At 35.0% G+C, this 20,440-nt stretch overlaps 1 pseudogene; it reads right to left on the reverse strand.

The window, feature by feature from the left end:
• Positions 1-4,911: 4,911 nt before the first annotated feature.
• LOC111542102 lies at positions 4,912-5,011 on the reverse strand (annotated as a pseudogene).
• Positions 5,012-20,440: the final 15,429 nt, after the last annotated feature.

Consider the following 20,440-nt stretch of genomic DNA (forward strand, 5'->3'; position numbering starts at 1 on the left):
CTCTTGTTGTCTCAAGCAGACAGAGTCTCTCCCTTTAGCCACCACACCTGGAAGTGTGCTGGGTTACACCTGAAACCAGCAGGTCTCTGAGTCAAACCCAAGGCCCAAGGCAACTACTGCCTGACTACTACTACTGAATATTCACAACTCAAGGTGCCTTTGTCAGCAGGTAATGAATCTTCCTAGGACTAGGTTCTTCTTTTCAATGTAGCAAGTTTCCTTTATGCCCAGACAGTGTCTTGAAATGTCATCTGATAGATAAGGACTGGAATGGGGACCTCTGTGCTCTGTACTCTGTACAGTGGCTGAGCTGGTATTCAAGTTGCAAGAAAAAATCTTCTTTACTCTTTCCTAGCCTTTCATCTAGCAGAGGAAATATCATCTCTTTTGGAGCTGTGATGTCTGCTGTCTGGGTTTGGGGAGGGGTTGTGCAAATACTCCCTTAGCTACTCCAGCTGCTATCTCATTAGGTCATGCACCCTTAAGCCCACTGGCTCCAAGGCCAGCTGAGTACTAGAACTTGTCTAGGATTTTCAATCCCTGTGGTCTAGACTGCCTTTTAGGTTTATTTAGAACCTTCGAGCACTTTAGCTTGCAGTGGTGGGGCTTCCTGGAACTCAGGTTCCAATAGCTGGGATAAATAATTTCCCTTCGGCTGGGGCTGATCTAAATGTTCCCTCCAAGCATGCTGGCTAAGTTCTGTCCTGTGTTGTTTTTTGTTGTGACTGGGCAGCACTGAATTCCAACACAAAGTCCCATAATCACTGTGCTCTCTCTCCTCCAAGCACACAGATTTTTTTCTCCATGTCATGTAACCTCTGCTCAGAGGATGGGGGAGAAGTGGAATCAGCAATTCAAGACTGTCTTTTGTACCCTCTTCAGTGCCTCTTTCAGCTATATGAAGTTAAAACCAGGTACCTTGACCACTCACTTGATTTTCGGTGCTTATTAAGGTGCTTTTTGTGAGGATAGTTGTTCAATTTAGAGCTCCTAGGAGAAGCATGATCAGTAGAGGCTTCTGTTTGGCCATCTTGTTCTGCCTCCATCCTGCCATTTATTATGAGTCAGAACACAGATTAACAGAAATACTGAGTAAAGAAAAAATACATATGCACATATCATTCAAACATTTCTGCACTCATTGACATACTTTTGCATATAAACTTATTTGTTCCCATAAAATAATTAACTGCAGAAACCATTTTTCATATAGTCTTACCTAGAATGGTTTTATAAAAGTTAATGCTTACTGAATTCAAGCTTAAAGAACATATTATCCTGACTTATCAAAATTACATAGTGAAACTAGGAATAAAACCCAGGACCTAAACAACCTGCATTCCTTATATGTAATTTTGTATTAAATTAATTACAATGCATTAAGATAAAAAATATCTATCTTGATTAGGCAAATATCAAGTGCCAATTCATATAAGCATATTGTCTTAGATTATGTTTGTGCATTTTTTGGTGCATTCACACATACAAACCTGTACATATGCTTAGTGTTTATCAAGCAGATGAGGGGGAAAAGAAGTGTGGGAATAGGTATGAATAAGACACAATTTTTGTCTTGAAAACTCTGTCTTAGAAGCAGTTAAATCAAGAAAACTTATTTTCACCTTCGTATGTGATTTTGCTTAATACATTCTTAAATGTTTTAATAGAGACACTCGTAATATAAAAAATCCAGTTGCTTTCAGTGCAACTCAGCAGTACTCTCACCCATACCCCGTTGACTTCCTACTAAATATCCCCCCAAAGTAATTTCTAATTTCCTCTAATCTTCCCAAGTATCCTGATCTGCCCTGCTTTTCTATCCTACAAGCTGGTAACCCCTGTATTGATTTTATTGAGATTAAGGTCATCAGATAAGAGCTCCCTCAACTATCTTTCCCTTCCACCAACATTCTCTGTGAATTATCATGCAGGTATTTCTACAGTTCATCTTGCCTGAGGAGGACTGTCTTTTCTGATCTAAACCATATTTCTTTCTGAGCTAAACTTTCTCCTTCTCAGTCTCCTGCTGGCTGTTCTACATTTGATCCTTTCCATCCGTACATGATTTCTCACGTTTTGCTGCCCTGCTGTAAGTTCCAGAAGTCTAGCCTCTTTAAGCTACGTCACTCAGCCACTCGGGCCCTCTGCTTTTCAGTGGGATTTAGACAATGGCAGCAACTGGAAGAAATCAGAGTATGGCAGGCAAAAGAGATCAGGCTATTTATTTCTCCATCCCTATGCTTCTCCTGCTTTGCTACAATTCTAGCTGATTCTGTATGTGGGTTCTGGCTCCTGTGAGTGATACCTCTTGCTCTGCTTCAGTTCTCAGCTGGACTTGACTGAATCATTCATTCTTTCCTTGCCCCCTTATGCCTGGGGAACTTAAGGGACTTCCTGCTGTTACAAGTCCTTGGGTGCCTCACCTACCCTTTTTTTTTTTTTTTTTTTTATTCTCCTTCGTCTGTTCACACCTCTATGGACACTTCATTCCCTTCAAATAAATCCTTTTGAAAATGCCATCTGTATCCAACAGCTACCTTGACTTATCCAAGCTTCTTTCATCTTCTCTGGGTTCAAATTGCAACTCTTTTTCTCACAGTTTTATAGCTTTTGTTTCACTGATTTGTAAATGTATTCAAATTTCCTCCGTATTGTGAAGCCCTCTCTCAACTCTGTTACAGTTTTAAGTTGTTGCTCCGTGAAAATTTTTAAATTCTTTCTTCAAAGTGTTGTCTACAGATATTAAAATAAAGTATCTGTTCCACAAATGTTTAAATGTAATTAAGCCTTATTTTTCTTAATATGTAACAAAGCAAATAAGACATAAACACCCAGCTTGACAAATTAATGGAGGATAATCACTCTGCAGTCCCCGCTCAGATCAAGACGTCAAATATATCAGCTCCCTAAAAGCTTCCTACACAGGCCTTCTTGATCATGAGTTTCTACCTGCTTCCTGTCTTAATACCTAATGTGAATATCATAGTATTTACTTCCTTTCTTTAGAGTATTACTACCAAAATATACATCAGCAAAGAAAGGTTAATTTTGCTATTTTTTAATTGTATATAATGAAATCATACAGTACATATCCTACTGTGTTGGTTTCTTTCCCTTAGCATTATGCTTTCTGGCCAGGTGCAGTGGCTCATGCCTGTAATCCTAGCCCTTTTGGGCCAAGGTGAGAGGATCACTTGAGTCCAGGAGTTTGAGACTAGCCTGGGCAACACAGCAAGACCATCTCTACAACAACAAAAAAATTAGACAAGGGTGATGGTGGCATGTGTCTGTAACTTCACCTACTTAGAAGACTGAGGTGGGAGGATCTCTTGAGCCTGAAAAGTCAAAGACACAGTGACTTGTGATTGTGCTATTGTACTGCAACCTGGGTGGCAGAGCAAGATCCTATCTCTAAAAATAAAAAAATAAAAATAAAAAAAGAAAGAAAAAGAAAAAAAAATTCCTTTAAGATTCATGAATGTTTGGTTTGGGTTATTTGTAGTTTTGAACTATGCACTATGAACCTTCCAGTACATGTATGCTGGTAAATATAAATAAGCATTTCTGTGGGGTTTATACCAGTGCATGAAATAGGCTGTACCATACTATGTCTTCCAGATCTATGAGATATGACTAATTGTTTTCCAAAGTTATCTTAACAGTTTACAATCCTACCAGCAAATTGTAAGAACTCTATTGATCTATGTCCTCGCCAATACTTAGTATTATTTTATTATTGGATTTTTGCTATTCTGGTGACTCATGAGTTGTATTTTATTGTGATTTTCAGATTGTGCTTACTTCCCTGATTACTAGTAAGCTTGAGCATTTTTAAAGTGGTTTTTAAGATGTTTTTCCTTTTTTAGTTCATCTTTTGCTTCTGCTTTTAAAGAAGTTTTAGTATGTTCTGAGTTTTTTTTTTATTTTTTATTTTATTGGTTATATATGCTGCAAATATATTTTTTTCTATCTGTGGGTTGCATTTATACTCTTAGCAACTGTCTTTTGATGAGCATGGTTTTAAATTTTAATGTAGTGTACTTATCAATCTTTCTGTTTTTGCTTAATTTTTTTTTCTTTCTGCATCTTGTGTAAGAAATTACTCTGTAGTCCTAAGCTCCTAAAGAGCATATTGGGAGTCTATTATACTACATTCTGGAACTCTTTTTGTGTGCTTTTCAAATTTAGGTCTGTGATTCATCTGGAATTGATTGTGTGTGTGTGTGTGTGTGTGTGTGTGTGTGTTTGTATTAAAGTAGGAATTTATTTAATTTTGTTTTTTCTTACAGATAACTAGTTTTTGCAAGATTTATTGAAAATACTATTTCCTTTAATGTTTTACAGAATTACCATTGTTAAAAGTTCAATGCTGATTTTTTTTTTTTTTTTTTTTGTAGTTTTAGTAGAGATGGGGTTTCTCCATGTTGGTCAGACTGGTCTTGAACTCCTGACCTCAGGTGATCTGCCCGCCTCGGCCTCCCAAAGTGCTGGGATTACAGGCATGAGCCACCGTGCCTGGCTCAATGCTGATTTTTATGTGGCAGGCTCAAGCAATCCTCCCACCTCAGTCTCCTAAGTAGGTGAGACTACAGCAAAGAAGCTCATCTTGTGAGTTCTATTATGGTCATTCATGTCTTTGCCGTTTCACTAATACAACCTGCTCTTAATTATTGTATCTTTATAACTATCATTGATATTTGTAGAGCAAGTCGTATATTCTTGATTTTTGTCTTCAAGCCGCCTTAGCTTTTTTTAGCCCTCCACACTTCCACAAAAATTTTAGAGCTTGTTTACAAGTTCCTAAAAACAAAGGAATTTTGTGATATTTTTATTATAATTGAAGCAAATCTATAGATCAATTTGGAGAGAGTTGATACAATTCCAAAATTAAATTGAGCAACCCATGAAGCTAAAAATATGAAGCATTTTGTTAATTTCTAAATTAGCCTTGCACATGGCCATGCTAATCTCTGTATTATTCCAAAATAGGCTTGTTGAAACTGAAAAATCAGAGTAGGTGACTTAGAAGAATTTGAAGTGATAGTAAAAAAAATAGAATACTGGAATTTGAGCTTTTGTAGGTGATGCACCTAGTAGTGATGATAATATAAGGAATGTAATCATGGGCTTATGAGCTAAAGAAAAGTAGAAGAAATAATTATTATACATGAGAAGCCTGAGCAACTGAAAGTGCAAGATCTAAACTCCACATACTGTTTTCAACTCATAAAATTAGGATAACAGAAGTACCTACTGCTGAATATCATTGTAAGTTTTAAATGAGGTAATCCATATAAAGCAGTAAAAATAGAGTGTGGCATATTCTGAGTTTTTTATATTATCCACTAGTTAAAAACATTTTGAATTAAAATTCTCTTCTATAATTAAGGCAGGCTCATTACTCAGAGAGCTTTCTAATCTTATGTATACTGTAGACATTTAGATGCTTTCCTTTGACCCTGTGCTAGACAGCTTTTGAAGCTGGGACAAATGAAACACATGTGTGTAAGTTTGTGTACAGTTAGTCAATAAACTTAGAAATAGAAATAAATATAGTTTCTGAAGTTATGTGTAAGACAACTATGCATTCTATATATTGTCTCCTTCAGTCAACCATAAATAACATTAAGTCAAAAAATACTAAACTTTAAAACTATTTAAAAAGCACATAGTGAATTGTTTAATATTCAATACATTCCAAAATACCCCTTTAGATATAAAATAAGCATAATCTGTAAAAGCAGAAAAGTACTAGTGTTTCCTCTTCAAGTGATTTTGTTCTTTTAAAAAAATATAAAACAAAAAGGTAAAAATCAAAACTCTAACTCCACTGAACACTGCAATATAAATGGATGATGTGACTTCACTTCACAGTAACTATATTCTAAGCATTCTGACCCTAGGTAAGATTAGCATATAATTCACGCAACACAGTTCTTAGAAAGATGACCTAAGAGACAGACCTGCTGATTAAATGCGCACTGCCAGAACAGTCTTACAGCTTTCTTAGAAGGAAAGATTTGTAGTGCAAATTTAGTGCATCTTCAGAAAAGCCCCTTAGAATTATATAGGAAGACGGACATTCCAAATTGTAGTAGTACAAATTTTTAAAAACCGAAGTAGACAAAATCTACCCCCCAAAATAAAAGTAAGCAGTTGAATGAGGGCTACCAATTTTAAATCCTTTCTACTGAGTAAACAGCAATATCTTAGAGCCTTGCATCTCGAAGAGCATAACTTAAACTTTCCTAGTCATTCCCAAGATCGCTAGATGGGTGAAGCGGGGGACGGGGGTGGGGAAACCACTGTGAACATTTTTAAATCGGGAATCAATTTGTGAAAATTAATAGAAATATTTTGGAATTAAATTATCCAGGAGGACTTAGGTATGACAAATTTGGTAATAACTATTTACTGGTGTACATGCTTATTAGCCTGAACTGACCACATACAGGCCACTGCTTCTACGATCTTTTCCTGAATCTGGAACAAAGAACCATAAATGTCCTGCTCACCCACAAGTATATTAATGTCAGACTGCCAGCTACATTGCCCTCAATCCACTGACAAGGGCATGTTTGAGCCGTATTTAAATTTGTAATTACTTTCTTCGTTACTTATTTCTTAGAATTCTCAGCATCATGCCAGATTGGTGACTAGCATGTGACTAAATGCTTGACCCTTGTCTGAGTTATGCAATCTTTCTCATTCCTCTGACATTGCTTCTGATTCATCCATTTACCAAATCTTTATTAGTAGCCACAAATGTTCTAGGCACTATGCTGGCAAATGAGTAGACATTCTCCATGGCTTTATAGAATGAATAGTTTGGGGATCATTATTCAGTTCCTACGGCCTATCTCCTCTCTCATCCTCCTTAGTAGCATATCCCACAGCACTTATCACTACCTTTAAAACAATACATTTTCCAGTAGATACTTATATAATTAAGGAAACTAAAATAAGAGGTTCAAAGGGCATTAAGAGCATAGAAACTAAAGTTACTGGAAGAAAGCTCTAAATTACTTTTCTGGAGCTGGCGTTCACCTCTTCTTTCTTATCATTTTCTGAGGCTTGAGAACTGCTATGGCAACAAGAAAACTCCCAAAGGGATAGTCATCTGTTCCATATTAGTAATGCTAATGCTACTCTCCATTAGTTTGGAGAGCCACGTGCTGACTCTGTGAGCAGAGAGAGAAAACCAAACAGAAGTGAGCATGATTAGGAGTTATTAATTTATTATCAGGACAAAATAGTATTATTTTTTTTTTTTTGCTGCTTGCATCATACATCTGATAGCAGGAGTCCCAGTGCCTGTCATTTATTCTTCCAATTACCCTTAATCTGACTTGAAATTCTTGTTTGTTTCACATTTACTGATTGCATTTTAAGACAAATTAAGTTAAATAAGGAAATTTCACAAATAAAATTGTAAGATCGTGATTTATCTCTGGGGTATGTGAATAATTTGTCTTTGTGATGAGTTTGATACAGTTTTCTAAATGTACTATTATAATTACTCAGATTTTAATAGATTTTAAAAAGTGCAATATAATTTAAATGGTTGTTCTATGTAATTTTCTGTCTGAATATATATAAATATAAAATAAACTGATATCAATTTATGTCTATTAGGTTATCTGCTTTTGTTAAAAAAAAAAAAAAAAAAAGCCCAGTTTGCAATGGATTAAATCAGACTGTGCAATTTTCAAACAAATATTTAAAAAAAAAAAAAAACAAAAGAAGGAGGATAGTAGAATGCAAATAAAATTGGCTATCCCATATCCACTAGCCTGTCCCTGTAATTTGTGGCCTCTCCCAGTGTGGACATCTTACACTGTGGGTGGTTACATAGCAGGATCATCCCTGAAGCTGAGTTGAGTTCAGTGAAGTTGGAAGAGAACATTCTCTAGAGAATCTAAGAATGTATCTTGTATACTATGCAAAAGAGGTTCTAGGCACACAGGACAGAGAGTAGGAATAACGGATGGCAGAGAAATGAAACAAATAATTTATAGATGAGAATTTGTGCAAGACTGAAAAATAAAGCAGCCTCTATTTTCACAGAACCAGAGATGGTAGAGGTATGGGGAACAGTAGAAGGCTTCAACATTCCAGATGGAAATCGGACACATAGTAGTCTCTCTATGAGTATTCATCTCGTGAAAGAATAATGTTATTTCAATTATAACGTTAACCTGGATGGTGGCATAACAACTTCTGACTAGTGAACCAAATATAATGTAAGATGATGTAAAAAGCTAAGAACAGTATCTGACACATAGAAAATTCTATGTAAGTGTTGGCTGTTATTGTTATAGCTATTTTTATTATAATTACTAGTATTACCAACTTCCTTATCTGGTTTGGAAAAAAAGTGACATTGTCTGGTGAAAACTATGGGCCCAAACAGGCATATGAAAAAATGGGAAATGCAAATCGAAGCCACAATGTGATACCATCTTACTCCTGCAAGAATGGCCATTATCAAAAAATAAAAAAAAAATAGATGTTGGCGTGGATATGGTGAAAAGGGAACACTTTCACACTGTTGCTGGGAATGTAAACTAGTACACCTACTAGGAAAAACAGTGTGGAGATTCCTTAAATAACCAAAAGTAGATCTATCACTTGATCCAGCAATCCCACTACTGAGTATGTACCCAGAGGGAAAGAAGTCAATATATGAAAAAGATATTTGCACACGCAAGTTTATGGCAGCATAGTTTGCAATTGCAAAAATATGAAACCAGCTCAAATTCCCATAAATCAATGGGTAGATAAAGAAAGTGTGGTATATATACACCATGGAATACTACTCAGCCATAAAAAAGAATGAAATAATGGCATTCACAGCAACCTGGATGGAATTGGAGACCATTATTGTAAGTGAAGTAACTCAGGAATGGAAAACCAAACATCGTATGTTCTCACTCATAAGTGGGATCTAAGCTGTGCGGACACAAAGGCATAAGAACAATACAATGGACTTTAGGGACTCGGGGAAAAAGCGGGAGGGTGGTGAGGGATAAAAGACTACATATTGGGTACGGTGTATACTTCTCAGGTGACTGATGCACCAAAATCTCAGAAATCATCACTAAAGAACTATTCATGTAACCAAATACTACCTGGTCCCTGAAAACCTATTGAAATAAAAATTAAATTAAAAAAAAGAAGAAAAACATGGGCCCTCTGAAAGGGGCTAGGGTTAATCTTGATGGGTGGCTTACAGAAGGCAAATGAGACTGTTTGGGGAGTTGTTAACTCTCAGGAACCTTACCTATATAGTAAAACCACACTCATTTCAACAAGTAGAAAGACTGTACCTGATTTTTCTACTTATAGAATCACTCTGTCAGATATTGAATGGAGATACTTTCTACAATGTGTTAGCTTTTTCAGGAGCTCACTTTGAGGACATCTTGAGAAAAACAATATATATTATCAATATGAGTAACACAATGCTGTCCTATATTTATATATTAAAATTAACAATTAATGACAAGTTCTCAACTATTTGCAAATAGGTAAAAACTTAATTACTCCTATTTTAGAGATGTGCAAACCAAGGTTCAGAGAGGTTACCTCATTTGATTGATGGCAACAATAACTCTGGAGGCACTGAGGCTAAAACTAAAATCCTTTGCTAACAAATTTATTCTTAGTAATCAGCAGATACTTATGAAACATTCTCTAGGGACTTTAATCTCATTTGGGAAATAGTTTATTTTTTTTTCCCTCACTGATTTAGCCAGATGAAGAAAAAAAGACACAAGGGAGAAAACACATTTGATATAAATTAATTATTTGCAGAATGACAAAGTTTCCTCTTGTATAAATAAATGATAATAATGATAACAATAGCAATTAAACATACAGCTCTTACCATATGTCAAACATTCTAAGCATTTTATATACATTTGTTTAAACTTCAAAGGAAGCCATGAATGCAGTATTATCATCTCAACTTGACATGTTGGGAAACTAAGGCACAGAAAGGTCAACTGATTTGTCCATCATCATACAAACAGAAAATGAGAGCTCCAGGATTCTAACCCAGGCTATTCAACTCCAGAGTTTGTGCTTTTAGCCATGAACATGAGACCACCAATTCCTTAAACCTGGCATCTGGTACCTGGGTTCCAGAATACTATTTTACTTTAAGGAAGCAAAACTTTTTCCTAGTTATGTTATTTTATTTTATTTTTTGAGACAGAACTCTGTCACCCAGGCTGGAGTGCAGTGGCTCAGTAACAGCTCACTGCAATCTCCACCTTCCTGGGTTCAAGCGATTCTTGAGTCTCAGCCACCTGAGTATCTGGGATTACAGGCATGTGTCACCGCGCCCTGCTGATTTTTGTATTTTTAGTAGAGATGGGGTTTCGCCACTTTGCCCAGGCTCGTCTCAAACTCCTGACCTCAAGTGATTCACCCGCTTCGGCTTCCTAAAGTGCTGGGATTACAAGCATGATCAGTGTCAGGCCTTTGGTAATTTTGTTTTAATTATTTTCTATCTTTTCTAAGGAATTGGGTTTTGCATTTAAATTATTCCAAATTGGCTAGAATATGTCATATTGTACATATATATCCACAAATGATTTTAAACCATTACAGTGTTTTTGAAAATATCAGATAGTTTTCAAATATAGGTGTCCATTGGATTAAATAAACTGCAAATTTGATTGTGTGAGAAGCCACATGTTTTATATTATAAAGGCAAGCTGCTACTCAAAAGTATGGCAAGGCTGCTGATATATAGCTCAACATCCAGATCTCTGATTTACTCTTTAACTTATGTGACTTAAAAGTCTCTTATAAATATAAATTGGGAGCCCACTCTTCTACTTCAGAGATATGAGAAACTGCTGTTTAAAGAAATTCATTTTTCAACTGTTTTAGCCTATAAACAAGCAACTTCATATGATTCTAACTTAATAAAATCATACATGCCAAATTCACTGAGGGTAGAGTGTTTTGTTGTTTTTACTTTTTGTTTCCTGTTATATATCTAGTAGTATCCAAAACAGTGTTTTAACATAAGTAATAATAAATTTTGTTTAGTTTGTGGAATAAACATAAACAGTCGGTAGAAAAATTGAGGTTAATTAACAACTTTAATTAGCAATGAAAACAATGGCTTAGATTGAGCAGTCACTGTGTACTAACTCGTCACTGAGTTCAGCACTTCAGTCCTACGAAGAGGGTAATAGCATCTATACACCTTCTATAGTAATTCAAATATGTAACCACTTTCTCAAATTAACAGAGCTAGTAAATTATGCCTTCTTCATATCACAGCAGTCACCATGTCTGCTCTTATCTTACATTTTATTTTTTGCCTTTTTTTCTGTGTCCTCCTGCCATAATATTAAAAATACATATATATAAGGTCAGGGATTCATCTGTTTTGTTTCCTATTTTATCCACAGTATCCAAAATCTGGCCCTTGGTGGATACCTTTTGAATAACTGCTGGACAAATAAATGAATTATAAATTATAAATAAATGAATGAATGAATGAATAAATAAATAAATTCCATCTGAGCCCAGGCCTATTTGATTCCAGTGCCTAGTTCTCAATGATTGTATAGTGTCTGTGAAACAGAACCATGAAAGGATCTTACTGAAGACACTCACCCTAAGAGAGCAAAGGTGATCAGGTAACAGTGTCTTTCCCGAGGTTCTCATGGCTAAAGACATGACAGAAAATGAATGGGGCCCCATTTTAGAGTCACAGTGGTGGGTTTAACAATACAGAATAACACCAGCTATTGGTATCATTGATTAAACCAGACTGCAAAGATGGAAACACAGAAGAAAACCCTGAATTAAAAAAAAAAAATCCCTTTATTTATTTACAAACTAATTTAATGTAAACTGAAGAACAAAGATTCTTTTGCTATTACTCTAAACTTGTTGGTTACTGTATACCATTATTACTCTTGAGATCTTCCTATTATTTTAAAATTGTGAGCTCTATGAAGTTAAAATTAGTAAGGGGATTTGAGTCTCTGTATTTCCCAGTTGGTTTTCCTTTAACCTGAATAATTTGCATGCACACACTCAGGGTTTTGATTCAGTAGTTTTAATGCTAGTTATGAAACAATCAGGTTCTAGCACCAAGTTAATAAGTAGAGACTGCAGTAGTGTTACAGCAACAGGGCTTTGGTGGCATCCCAAAGAAATCAAAAGCAAAGATAATAATGTTTTGTTAGATTCAAACTGTGTGGTTGTTTAGAGTGAATATGTTCTATACTCCTTGTCTAAAGTCGGTCTAGGTATCTCCCTATTCATGTGTTTCTCGATGGCACCTTGCAATTATAACTAACTGTGTTCTCCTCTGTGCAATTGTTGTCATAGAGCCTCCTTCCAGCTGCTACTTTAAAGATAAGTTTGTTTGGAGCCTGATTCCATAGCAAACAGATTGAAGAAATCATCTATATTAGTTCTGCAAAGTAATACAGGCCCTGAAAGATATATATGGGAAAAAAGCATAAATAAAAATGGAATATATGATATATTATTTATGTGCTTCCCCAGACTACTGTTATCCATGGTACCATTCTAACAAACTTAAAGTCGGTATCAAAACAAAACAAAACGAAATGAAACAAAAACATCTCACTGATATGCTGTGTAATGGTTACCACTTTCTTCTCATGACAAGCCAAAGAGGATGTCAGCTTTGTTTCCCATCAAAGTAAACGCTAATTACTAATGACTTATTTGCCAAAAGTTTTCCAAAATTATTTCTAATCTTTTTTATAAATGTGTAAGTGGCAATAATGTTGCCCATTAAGAAGCAAAGGGGCTGGGCGCAGTGGCTCACGCCTGTAATCCCAGAACTTTGGGAGGCCGAGGCAGGCAGATCACCTGAGGTCGGGAGTTCAAGACCAGCCTGACGTACATGGTAAAACCCCATCTCTACTAAAAATACAAAAATTAGTTGGACCCGGTGGTGCGTGCCTGGCCTGCAGTCCCAGCTACATGGGAGGCTGAGGCTGGAAATCCCTTGAACCTGGGAGGCAGAGGTTGCAGTGAGCTGAAATTACACCACTGCACTCCAGCCTAGGTGACAGAGCCAGACTCTGACTCAATAAAAAAAAAAAAAAAAAAAGGAACAAAGGAGTTTGCCTGGAGTCACATTACTAGGTGTGGAACTCTAATTTGTCCGACTACAAGACGTACACTCTAACATTTACTTAAAATGAATAGCAGATAGCTTGCTATTGATGAGTATCCAATCTTTTATTTAGTAAGGCCTGCTTCTAGGTCATGTGAAAAATGTGTTAATGAATGCTTTTGGGTGATGATGATGAGCTTCATGTCTCTCATTTGTGCTTCTTTTCTGAAAGTGTACATATATTCTCTTTTTATCCTTGTTATGTTTTAGTATGTATCTTTCTTTTAATAGTCACATTAGGAAAGAATAAAAAAATAAAGGATTGTCTTTCATGAAGAAGTAAAATACAACTATATCCAACTGTTTGGAGAGGGGAGTGTGGATTACCTCTTCATAACACAGCCAGTTCTTCCATTCATTCAGGGTATTCAGTGCCTGCTGTGAAGCAGACACTATGCCAGGAAAGATACTGATCAATGAAAAACAACTGTCACATCAAGAGACTCCCTTTATCTTATGAAAGTAACACGTTGTGCTTTCAAGAAAAACTTATTTCAAAATGTAACTAAATCTCTATTATTTTGCATGGTAATATAGCATAGTGTAGTAAAATTTACAGTCTTTGAGCCCAGGCAGACTCAAGATCTAACCACTTCTCTGTTACTGTTTCTTTGATAAGCTCAACTGGAAAAAAATATTCAATTTCCCTAGGTCTCCATAACATCCTCTGTATTATGGAGATTATGGAGTTTGACTGTTCTGATTATTATATCACAGTGCGTGTGTGTAAAGAAACTGGCACATTACTGATTCTATTATTATTATTGAGACAGTACTTTACACAAATTCTAGTGAAACTTTTAAATTTTTTGGCAATCAACATTGATCAAGGAGTTTCTCAGTGACATCCTTACACTGCAAAGCAAGGCAGACATAGTGCCCAGAAGTCCTGATCTTACTTTGCTTAAAAAAAAAAAAACTGATGGAGATAATATGCCCTTAACCAGGGCTAGGTTCTGATTTTTGTTTTCTGTTTCTCATCATTATTCAGGAAATCTAAAATTATATCAGAAACTATGTACGGAATGTGAATATTAAAGTGATTTGTTTAATTGACAATGTAATGGATGACTTGCAGTAAGAAAAATGTGGGGATTAGCCAGTTTCTAAAGTTGGGAACTCCCTGCCTTTTTATCTGCCTTCCTGGTTTCACATTAACAAGAACAGTTAGATCAAAATGCCGGAACTGCAGCGGTAAATCACAGCCACACATTATCACTTAGATCTTTCTTCTGCTTCAGAGCCCAGAAATGGCAGTCAGTTGATGTTAAAGGACTCTGGATCATTTGGAACCGTCTGTATAACCTTGATCTCGCCTATCTCAGGGAGCTATTATCACACTATTGTCCCTGAATGAACACTCAATTTCTGAAGTATTTTGACTCCTGTGGATTCGGGGGAGGTCATGCTTAGGGGAGCCATTCTTTCTGAATTAAATCTTCTCATCCTCAGACCCCTTGCTTCCATCATTAGGAAGCAGAGACCTTGACATATCCACAGTGGAGTCTATTAGGTGCTGCCTTTTCTGTAGACATCTTTAAATATAACTTTTACCCTTTGGATTTTCTTTTGATGACCCTAATCCCTATCTTTTCTTTTTTCTTGTAATTATTTATATCTAAGATCCAAGCCAGGCTCATTGTGCCATGATACATTTGGATGTAACATGATATGATGAAAAGTGATGTTCCAAAATTCTGAATCAATATACTGCACCCAGGCTTGATTGGTAAAGTCAAATTGGATTCTGGGGCTAATTTTTCATTTAAAATGCTAATATAAATGGAAATTCCAATGAATAATAATGTTGCCAGATCAGAAAATTGTTTCTGGGTATAATATTCCCTTTTGACATTTATTTATTTATCATGGACAAATATCAAATTGCAACTACAACAAAATTTCAGACATTCCCTTGTCTTTAAAAAGTTATTTTTTTTTAAAGAATATGATAAGGAGACATTAACATAGCTGCTTTATAGTCTTTATGACTATTAGAGTTAATTAAGTTAATTTTTAATATACATTTTAGAAATTTTGTAAAAATACAGTATAGTGTTAAACAATTGAAGAAAAGAAGACATTTTTAAGAAGCTTACACTAGATTTAGAAAAATGGTGTACCGTGGTTGTAAAGCAGAGACAACTCATTTTCTAACCTACTTTGATAACCATACATCAAGTGATTTGGCATCCAACATAAAAACTGCAGGCCACCCATCTACAAAATGTGTTTCTCCATTATATCAGGAAACTCTTTCTCATTATATTTGATACAGAACCATAGAACTCTATCTTACGGAAAATCTTCAATCTCAGTTCACTAACACACATAGTATGTTTTCTCACATATAGTTTGAAAAAAAGCCTGGAGAAAGTAATCATTTGATATTAAACCAAAGCAACTTTTAGAAAATATTTTCACTATTGACAATAGAACGCTGTAATGAGATCAGTATAGTGAGTGGAAGAGTCTGAATTTTAACACTCTACCACTAAGCCTTGGGTGACCTGGGACTAATAACTGAACTCCTCTTCACATCAGTTTTCTTGTCTCTAAAAATGAGATTACTCAATAATCATTTTTGCCTTCAATTATATTATACCACATGCTTTTAAGTTTTTTCAGAAGGAGAAAAGATTGAGTGTTTTTCTCAGGACTTGGAGTAGGCCGACTGAGGATTTCAGCAGCAATCCTTTGACTTCAGCATGCAAGATTCTCACATCTGCCTTCTCTAAAGGTCTTCCAGTGTACTAGCAAAGATCACAGGGGTCAGCTCAAGGTGGCAGTAATCCATATTCTCACCATGTCACCTGGTTTCATTAGTTTCCTTTTTATCTTTCTTCCATTTGATAATTACCTTCTCCATTCTAAGATTTATTTTATAAAAGGGAGAAGTGTAAAGATTATCTTACTGATTATTACCTGCCAATCAAGCATAATATTTTGTGTAATTTTTCTTTCATAAATAATTGCAAGTCAAAATACTTAGGCAGAGCATTTCTCAAATGATGGAGGGCCTCTGAAATGCTTTCCTTCATAAAAAGCAGAAAAAACACTAACAAAAATTTTCAAAATCAACATCATCATAACTCTAGAAACTAACCAAAGGATTGTCATCAAGGAGAATTTAAAAATGACTAAATCTTCATAAAACAGTAATCTTTGGAGCTTGACCTACTTTCCTACCTCTTGCCTTGCCTCTGTGGTAGGCATGAATATCAGCATTTTTGTAATTACAGTAACTGAAAACCAGCAGATGAGCAATTACTGGAGGGGAGCAGAATGTATTTGGAGCATACCCAGACCCTTATCTCTAGAGAATTGTCACTATTTTATCTGAGAGCTCTCCAGAAAAGTGTAATTCATAAGGTTGGTCTTTATTTGACCTTCTCAGAGCTCTCTCAGTGTGCACAACTCTATCTCTAGGGTATTTGTTGAAAATAATCAATGTCAATGTTAGTCATTGTGGGTTCCCAAGACAGTGATAGCAGTTGGAGGTAACAACAGAAATTATATATAGATTAGATATAGATATAGATATATGAAAAACTAAGGCATAATATGCCCATAGAGGGCTTTGAAAAGTTCCAACATATTCCTGAAAATATAGAAGGTCATATACATGTGCAGAACTATGCACATATCCGAGGAAGAATAAGAAAACTCTATTCACCTACCTCTAACTGATTTTGAAGCTCTATATAAGCAGGAAGTGAAAGATAAGGGAGACTTGTAAACTTCCCTCTGGACTACTGAAGACATGCCCCAACGCATACACAGAGTCCGTTGGTAATGGCTGGGAGAATTATTGGTTCAAAATATTGAATAAAATCTGTTTTTAATAATTGCCTAACTACTAAGATAACTAAGCAGAGACTTTAGTAGCCAAACATAACAAAGAATATTGTCTTCATAGAATTAGTCTAGGAAAGTCACTAAAGAAACAAACAGAAACAGCAGCAGTAACACAAAGCACAACAAATCCTGGTGGTTAGCTGGGTGTCAGAGCTGCCACATTATACTCCTTAAAATGTACAGTATTCAACAACAGAAAATAATACAAACTCACCAAATATAACCCATATATGAGATAAAAATAAGTCAAAAAAGTTATCCATAAGAAAATCTGGATACTGGATTTACTAAAACAAATACTTCAAATCAGCCATTTTAAGTATGTTTAGAGAACTAAAATTAAATGTCTAAAGAATTAAAGGGTAGTACAAGTATGATGTCTTACCAAATTAATACTATTAATAAGTATATAAATATTATTTTTAAAGAACCAAATAGAAATTTTGAATAACAGAAATGAAACATTCATTAATGGCATTCAAAGATAACTTTGAACTGGCAGAAGAAAAAATCAATGAACTTGAAGATAGGTCAACTTAAATTGTCCAATATAAGGAACTGAAAGAAAAAAGAATGAGAAGAATGAATTGGGTCTCTAAGACCTAAGTATAACACCTAAAAATGCATATCAAATTGTACTAAAAAATGTGTATCAGGAGTCTCAGAAGGAAAGAAGAGAGCAGAAACAGTGTTTGAACAAATAATGACCCAACACATTTTAAGAAAAAGTATTAACCTATGCTTCTCAAAAAACTTCAGTAGTGTTATAAAGATACACACATGGACACATTATAGTAAAGCTGCTGAAAGCCAAATTCAAAAGAATTTTGAAAATATCAAGAGAAAATCTAGTCGTCATATACAAGGGATCTTCAGGAAGACTACTACCTGACTTTTCTACAGAAACCATGGAGACTAGACGACAGTAGGACAACATATCCAAAATATGAAAGGAAAGAGGCTACAAGCTACACTACCTTTCAAGAATGAGGGAGATATTAAGACATTCCTAGATAAACAAAAACTAAGAGCATTCATAGCTTGTAGATCTACCCTAGGAAAAAATATAGGAAATTCTTCAGATTGAAATGAAAAGGCAGTAGATACTAACTCAAATGTGTATGATAATAACACAATGGAGGATGAGCATACAGAGCTATACAGAAAGAATATTTTTGTATACAATTGAAATAAAGTTTATATTAATCTGAATTAAATTGTTTTTAGTTAAACTATTAATTGTAATCTCCAGGTAAACTATTGTGATAATAACTCATAACAAATACAGTCAGAGAAACAAGACTTATGTTTCTAGGCAGATAGAGTAGACAAACTTGTTCCTATTCCTCTCCTTAAGTACAACAAAGAAATCTCAACAGTATATGTAAAACAAACATGAGAAAATTCCAAAAAGTGAAGACAAAAAGAAAACAGCTACCTTGGGGTCCAAAGAACAGTATGGTAGTAACTTCCCTAGGTTTTCTTTTTGCCTTATAGATCTCATATTTGGAGCTTAGAAAGTCAGCCAATGAGTGGAGATTAAAAACAACAACAGCAGCAACAGAAGTCTGCTTTTTCTAGCCATAGGAAAGAATAGCCTAGCAAAACAGGCAATGTATAACAACCATTGCTCTACTGCAGCCAAGCACTACAGAATTAAACTTGGTAACACTGCCACTTTATATTAGGAAAAGATGAATGTGGACCCTAGACTTCTATTCCTATGAAGCTACAATGAAGTGCCCTGGAATGGTGCATTTCTTCTGGAATGGTATCAAAGAAAACCAAGGAAGGAGTTGGGACTTTCATCCCCAGTAGTCAGCAGTAAGACCTCATCACTAGAGGTGTCAACAGAGAAACTGTGTAGAGATTAAACTTGCACATTCACTCAACATAACAAACTACCCTTTCCACTCCTCAAAGGAGTGATGTCAGAAGAAGCCTAGCAGGGATTCATGACTTTTACCATTCCCTGGTGATAATGACTCCTATGTCAGTGTCAGTGGTGATCTCATGAGATAACCTACCTAGCAATAATAATGACAATCTCTTGGTGTATCAATGGAGGCTCAGTTGGGAATCTACTCTTCTGCCTCCTCCTGGAAGTGATGAAAGACTACATCCCCCTCCCCAGCTCTATTGGTGTCACAGAAAAGCAGCTGAAAATGAAAGTTTTAGGTAAGATTCAGAATCTCTAACATATTATTAAAATGTTCAGATTTAAATTTAAAAGTCACTTGTGATCAAGAACCCTAAAGGTCTCCACTGATTGAAAAAGATCAACCAATAGCTGTCAACACCAACAATACAGAGATATTAGAATTACCTGACACAAATTTTAAAGCAGTCATGATAAAAATGCTTCAACAGCAATTGCAAATATTCTTGAAACAAATGAAAAATTAGAAAGCCTCAGGAAAAAAAAATAGAAAGTCTCATTAAAGAAAGACAAAACATAAAGAATAAATAAATGTGTTAGAACATAAAAATTCAATAATTATAATTTTAAAAATCTAAGTGTATGAACTCACTGGCAAAATGTAGAACAAATAGAAATATCAGTAAACTAGAGAAAGAACAGTAGAAATTATTATTTTAAAACAAACAACAAGGATAACATAGACTGAAAAAATATTGAGACAAGTAGGATTACAACAAAAGATGTTCAATTCATGTCATTGGGGTTCTGAAAGGAAAGGAGTAAGAAGACAGGGCTAAAAATGATTTAAAAAGTAATAACTAAAATTCTCCCAAATAATATTTCTATTTAATATCACTACAGACAAATCAAAATGAAATTCTAAAAGATACTCAAGTAGTATATAGGAAGACAGAAAAAAGAAAACAGTGAAATGAAAAAGTAGGAAGAACAAATTATATGCTTAATGCTCTTACATATCAATCTTTACAATATCAGAAAGAAATATGTGAAATTCACTATTATGTGGAAATTAAGCAACATACTCTTAAATAACCAGTTAGAAAAACTAGATGAAACTGATGATTTTTTAATAAAAAAAAGATGCAAGAAGAAAAAGGCAAGCCTAACAAATTAATAACAGGCAAAGACATGGAATTAGTAACTATAAATGCACTTTGCTTCCCCAACCATGTCCAAAAAAAAAAAAGCACAGCCTCAGATAGTTTCACTGGTGAATTCTACCAAATGTTTAAAGAAAACTTAACACGAGTTCTTCATAAACACTTCCAAAGCAGAAGACAAAGGAATACTCTTCAGTTCATTCTGAATCCAATATTACTCTGATACCAAATACAACTGTGATTTTCACCTTTACTTTTCCAACAATCTAATACAAAAAAAAATCAGACAGAAATACAAAATATGTTAATGAAAATATTACTCAACACTAAGTGATAGAATGGAAATTTCTCAAC

Source organism: Piliocolobus tephrosceles, chromosome 10, assembly GCF_002776525.5.
Source record: "Piliocolobus tephrosceles isolate RC106 chromosome 10, ASM277652v3, whole genome shotgun sequence".
NCBI classification, from domain to species: Eukaryota; Metazoa; Chordata; class Mammalia; order Primates; family Cercopithecidae; genus Piliocolobus; species Piliocolobus tephrosceles.